Source organism: Zingiber officinale, chromosome 2B (genome assembly GCF_018446385.1).
Source record: "Zingiber officinale cultivar Zhangliang chromosome 2B, Zo_v1.1, whole genome shotgun sequence".
Taxonomy (NCBI): Eukaryota; Viridiplantae; Streptophyta; class Magnoliopsida; order Zingiberales; family Zingiberaceae; genus Zingiber; species Zingiber officinale.
In genome coordinates, this window is record NC_055989.1 from 30,800,623 (window position 1) to 30,807,626 (window position 7,004).

Sequence of the window (7,004 nt, forward strand, 5' to 3'; positions counted from 1 at the left end):
AAGCTTTTATATTTCTTGCACTATAGGAACTGAATTTATAGAGAAAGCTTTTTCTGATTTGGGGGCAAGTGTTAGCCTCATTCCATACTCTATTTGTAATAAACTAGGTCTCAAAAACTTTAAACTTACTACCATGACACTACAATTAGCTGATCATTCTTGCAGGTACCCTATGGGTATTGTCGAAGACGTGTCGATAGAAGTTGGTGGGAGCATTATTCCCATAGATTTTGTAGTTCTAGACATAGAAGAAGACCCGAAATTCCTATCATATTAGGAAGACCTTTCCTTGCTACAGCTGGAGCTATAATTGATGTGAAAAATCATAAACTTGCATTGGTAATTGGTAAGGAAATGTTGGAATATGATTTATCAAATTCTTCTAACCATGTCTCTTCTCTTTTAGTGAGTGTTTGCAACAGGGTGGACATTTACAAATTGGAAGATTGAAATTTCCATCCTCATGAGAGGCCGCTGGATGAGGAATGTAATCCAGCAAGCATTGGGGGAAGGCCTCTCATCAAAAATGAAAAATATATCTGCCCTCCAAGGGCAAGAAAACGAGAAGAGGATGGAGACTGGTCGAGCTAATGACCTTAAATAAGCGCTTCTTGAGAGGCAACCCAAGGGTTCTTTTAGAGTAGATTCAATTTGTAATAGTGTTTTTTTAAAGTTGTTGTTATTTTTGTTTTCAAGTTGTGTTTCACTTCCATGAGTTGGCCATGATTACTTCATGGGCATGGAAGAGTTGGAGAAGTTGGAAAGGAGGAAAATCATCAATGTTGAGCTAAACAGAGCTTGGCCGTGTACCAAACACGACCATGTAAAGTTTATAGAGGAGGAGAAACATTCGGCCGTGGGACTCACACTAGCCGTGTGAGTTTTTCCGAGGAGGAGATGTGCTCGGTCGTGTGCTAAACACGGTCGTGTGAAGATTCCAGAGAAGAAAATTTGTTCGGCCATGTACCACACACGACAGTGTGAGTATACCCGAGAGGAAGGATGCACTGCCCGTGCCAATTGACACGACCGTGTGGACATGCCCGAGAAGGAGAAGCCTTGGGCCGTGTAGATCTACACGGTCGTGTGGAGCAATTTAACCCTGGCCGTGTTTATAAGACACGGTCGTGTCTAGGCCATGTCGCCCACACCCCCAAGCTATTTCTTTCTCCCAAACTCTTCTCATCTTCAACCTTTCTTCTCAACCTCTCAGATCTAGATCTCAAACTCATTTATCTAGATCTTAACAACAATTCTCTTCTCCTATCTTCAAGATTTATAACTTCTTTTCCCAAATATCCTACTTTTCAAGATCTATTCTTGCAAGATCACACTTCTTCAACAAAACAACACTTTTCCCTATTTGAACTTGACAATATGTCTAATCTTTTAAAGAAACTTCGTAAGGGAAGTGGTGGATCAAGCGGAGGAAGGGAACCTACAAAGGAAAAGGGAAAGGGAAAGGTCACAAAGGGCAAAGGAAAGAGGATTTCATGCGACGAAGGTAACGACAACGAATTCAATATCATTTTTAGAAATAAAGATCATAAATCTAGATTTGATATCCTTGTCAATAGAAAGATTGTGTGCACACAGTACATGGATCCAACTGTTTCAAATATTTTAGGGATTAGAGATGATGTCAATTGGATGATTAGTTTCCTTGATTGGAATGATATCATGTACACACATTTACCTACATATTCTCGTATTATGCTTGAGTTTTTGAATTCACTAGATGTTCACTTTGCTAATGAAGATGATTACATTGGCAAAATAACTTTTAGATTAATGAATCAAGAATTTCAATGGATATTTAGTGACTTCAATAATTATTTTGGGTTGTCTACCAGTAACTCTCGTAGGTTTGACTCTAGATTTAACTGGAATAATTTTTGGCCGCCAAAAACCACGGAGGCGCCTCAGACCGAGTCCGAGGCACCCTCAAAGTGGCATTGAAGACGCCTTCAATGTTAGTTAGAGCCCTAGAGTCAACCATTTGATGATTGTATTATGGACTTGTTGTATCATATTCTTATATAAATAAAGGCATTTATTTTTTGTTATTATACTTACTTGTATTGGTGTCAAATAAACTAAGTATAATAGCGTCCTTGAGTAGAATATTCTTACCTATATCAATCGGTTAGTTGAACCGATAGTGAGATGATATATGGAACACTACTCTTAATCATTCCTAGTCAAGTATTAACATTCAGGGACAATGTTAATGCGACGAGACTAGCATGTAGGTCAACTCGATGACTCGATCTCACAAGTCATGGATATAGAGATATCAAGTTGACACATGGGTATGCATTGGAGAATGTATACTGAATGACCTGCCATGAGAAAGTATCATAGATCGTTATATGAGTGTCATATACTTTCTCATGTGGCTATTAGTATGACTACTAGTCCTTGGACCTGAAGTCACCATGGATCCCTACATAAGGAGTTACGTACTTTGGCTTCGTCAAACGTCACCCGTAACTGGGTGGACTATAAAGGCGATTACTGGGTATGTAACGAATTATGCAGAGGGATGTGAGTGATGTAGATGGGATCTATCCCTCCTATATGACGAGAGCGACATCGATATTCTTGATAGAGTGAGACCACGAAGTGCATGGCCATGCCCAAATGAGTCAATATGAGATATTGAGCTCATTTGATTAAGTGAGTCTACTTGGAGTTCAAGATTTGGATTGATTAGAGGATGACACGGTCTATGTCTCACATTGATCAATCTAGATGTCTAGGATAGAAGGGCAATGTCATATTTTGTGAGGAGTCACAATTAGTAGTCACAAGGTGATGTTGGATCTCAACATTCTTGTAACTTGGATAGTAATGATGTATTGCTAGATACCGCTCATTACTTATTCTCCTAAATGGGTTTAGGGGCATTGCCAACGTTACAAGAATCTATAGGGTCACACACTAAGGACAATTAGATGGAGATTAGGTTCATATGATGAATCAAGAGGATTAGATTCATGTGATGAATCAAATTGGATTAAGAGTAATCCTAATTGAGTTGGACTTAAGTTGATTCATGTGTTCAATGAATCTAATTTAGATTATGACTCATTGAATCAATTTAATTAAATGAATTAGATTCATTATATTCAATTGGTTTGAATCAAATGGTTAGATTAGATCAACCATGAGAAAGATTTGGTCAAGTTTGACTTGACTTGAGAATGAAGATGAAAGGTCAAGTTTGACTAAACCATTTGCCACCTCATTTGTGAGTTGGCATTTAGTGGCCAATGATGATGTGCCACATCATCATAGTTAGCACATGTGTGTGCCACCTAATGGAGGTTACAAATCCCCTCTTTAATGGCCACATTAAATATGAATGGAGATTACAATTCCTTTGGTGGCCGGCCACTTTTGTGATGAATGAAATTTTGATTTCATTCAAGGCATTCATTCCATTATCTTCTTCCTTAAGCTCTCAACCTTTCTCCCTCTCCTCTCTTGGCCGAACCTTACCAAGGTGCTAGCACACCTTTGTGTTAGGTTTCTCCACCTATTTGTTCGTGTGGATACTTCTAGAGGGTTGTACACTTGACAACCTCGAGATCCGGCATCACTTGGAAGAGCGGGATACGCGAAGGGCTTCGCACCAAGGGTAAAGATCTTCTCCTAATGTAGATCTAGATGTAAGAAACTCGTACTCGTAAATTTTGTTTTATTTTACTTCGCACGGATCCGGTGGCATGGGGGTTTCGGGGTTTCCGCGACGCGAAAAAGCGGTTATCGCGGCCCGAAAAATCCAACAGTGGTATCAGAGCCACGTGCGAAGTCTTGTACGAGTTTATTTTGTATTTTTATGAAAATAGCAGTTCTGTAATATTCTGTAAATTTCCTATTTTTATAGTTTTTATGGGTATTTTTCTCGTAGAAGCGAAGAACAAGTGTTTCGACACTTGTAGGCTTCGACTACCGAGAAGATTTTTCCGAAACGGCAAGGTTTCGCCCCAAATCTTTTTGAGACAGCGGGCTAAGGCGCTGTAGGATCGCTAAGGAACACTCGCGATGGTTAGATCGCGGGTAGGAGCGCAACCCCTGGCCCCGCAAGGGGATTCGTTCCGCGATTGCGCCCAAAAATCCGCTAAATGGAACCGCTGGGAATTTTACTCATAAAAATTGTAAAAATTATAGTAAAAATTACAGAAAATTATAGAAAATATATAATTTAGAATTATGTATCATTTTGTGATAGTCATGGCCCAAAAAGAACCAATTTGATTGGAAATGTGTTGTAATTCATAATACGGCCTGCGTACCGTCATGTGATGTGCGTGTTGTATATTTGATTCGCGACCTGCGCGTCGTGTCATTCTCTATTTTATATTCTTATTGTAAATTAGTTTAGACTCGAATGTAACTCGAGTTTCAAAAATTGTAATGTATAAAATTGGAGCGGTGGAAGGTCCACTCGAGACGGAATTACGAGGAGGGCGCGAGCAACACAAGGTGGTCAAAGGGAGGAACTTGAGAAGCTGTTGACCTTAGGTTGACCATCCAATCTTCTCATTGGCTTGAGAAGATCGTAGTAGGGCCATGACTAATCACAAATAATTTAATTAATTGTTTGAGTGTATGTGATGCATAATTAGTAATTAATTAGTGCCTAGCGATTAGATTAGATTTAAATCGTGTACAAGATGCACCCTCTCGATTAGATTAGATCTCAATCGCGTCAACTCAAATGCCTACTGTGCTGTGATACCTATCACTACCTCGATCACATGTGTTGTTGAATCTGTCAAAGCAGAGCAACACATATTATCTTGGTAGGGTACGGAGGGACAATCTTGGTCCCGCTTATCAACGCATGGGTGAGTACAACTCAATTAGATTGAGTAACTAGTTAACTCAATTAGATCAAGTTTAACTATAGGCATTTTCTAATGGTTGGTAGATAGGTCAAAATCACATTTATATTAATTCTTGGGCGTATTAGCCAAAGCTAACTCAAGTTTTAATATAACTGCGGATAATGATCCTATAAACAAGAGTTGCATAGAGATGTAATTGGTAAATCGTTACCTACCGATCATACTAAATCTTGGGCGTATTAGCCAAAGCTAACTCAAGGGTTAGTATAATGTGGATCTTGTTCCACTTGAATTATAGAATTCAGTGGGAGCATCATTTAGTTAAAGGCCTAATTAAATGATTTAAAAGAATATGATATTTATTTTCTGCATTTTTTCTGTTGTAGATAACCATGACATCAAACACGAACACCTTCTCTCTGCGTTCTGTCCTTGACAAGGACAAGCTCAACGGAGCAAATTTCCTGGACTGGTACAGGAATCTGAGAATAGTTCTCACCTAGGAACGTAAACTGTACGTTCTGGAGCAGCCCATTCCGGAGGCTCCTCCTGCCAATGCCACGCGAGCAAACAAAGATGCTTACAAGAAGCATCAAGATGACACATTAGATGTGTCCTGTCTAATGCTCGCGACCATGAACTCTGAGTTTCAGAAGCAACATGAGTTGATGGGCGCTTACGATATGGTTGAACATCTTCGTCAACTGTATCAAGGACAAGCGAGGCACGAGAGATTTGAGATCTCAAGGGCACTATTTCAGTGCAAGATGTCAAATGGGGCTCCCGTAGGCCCATATGTACTCAAAATGATTGGGTACATAGAAAACCTACAGAGGTTGGAATTCCCGCATGGCCAAGAGCTGGCCACTGACCTGATCTTGCAATCCTTGTCGGATAGCTATAGTCAATTCGTTCTAAACTACAACATGAATGAAATTGACAAGCCACTGCCCGAGCTGCTTAGCATGTTAAGAACTGCTGAGCTAAACCTTAAGAAGGTTAAGCCCCACTCTGTTATGATGGTTCAGAAACACAAGGGCAAAAGGCAAGCCCAAAGGCAAAGGAAAGTCCCAAGCCAAGGGCAAAGGCAAGGTACTGAAGCCTAAAGGAGGGATCGCCAAGGATGCTACCTGCTTCCACTGCGGTCAGACCGGGCATTGGAAGAGGAACTGCAAGGTGTACCTGGAAGATCTTAAGAAGAAGCGAAGTGAGACTTCCACTTCAGGTATATAGGTTATAGAAGTCAATCTATCTATTTCTTCATCATGGGTATTAGATACTGGATGTGTTTCTCACATTTATACTAATGTGCAGACGCTGAGAAATAGCAGGGCATTGGCAAAAGGTGAGGTGGACCTACGCGTAGGCAATGGAGCACGGGTTGCTACTGTTGCTGTAGGGACTTATTTTCTATCTCTGCCCTCTGGGCTTGTATTAGAATTAGATGAATGTTGTTATGTGCCTGCTTTAACTAAGAACATAATTTCAGTTTCTTGTTTGGACAAGAAAGGTTTCTCTTTTATAATAAAGGACAAATGTTGTTCTGTTTATTTAAAAGATATGTTCTATTGTAGTGCACCTCTGATGAACAGACTCTACATTCTAGACCTTGAAAGCCCTATCTATAACATAAATACCAAGAGGTTCAAGTCAAATGACATGAACCAAACCTATCTCTGGCACTGTCGCTTAGGTCATATAAATGACAAGCGCTTATCCCAGCTCCATAAGGATGGTTTGCTGGACTCATTTGATTTTGAATCTTATGAGACGTGCAAGTCATGCCTACTAGGCAAGATGACCAAGACTTCCTTTAGTGGGCACAGCGAAAGAGCAACTAATTTGTTAGGACTTATACATAGTGATGTATGTGGCCCTTTCAACGTCACTGCTAGAGGCGGTTATAGGTACTTCATCACATTTACTGATGACTTCAATAGATATGGTTATGTGTACTTGATGACACATAAGTCAGAATCCTTTGAAAAATTCAAAGAATCAAGAATGAAGTACAGAACCAACTTGGCAAGAGTATTAAGATACTTCTATCAGATCGAGGTGGAGAATACCTTAGCCATGAGTTTCGTGACTATCTAGCTGAGTGTGAGATTCTATCTCAACTCACTCCTCCTGAAACACCACAATGGA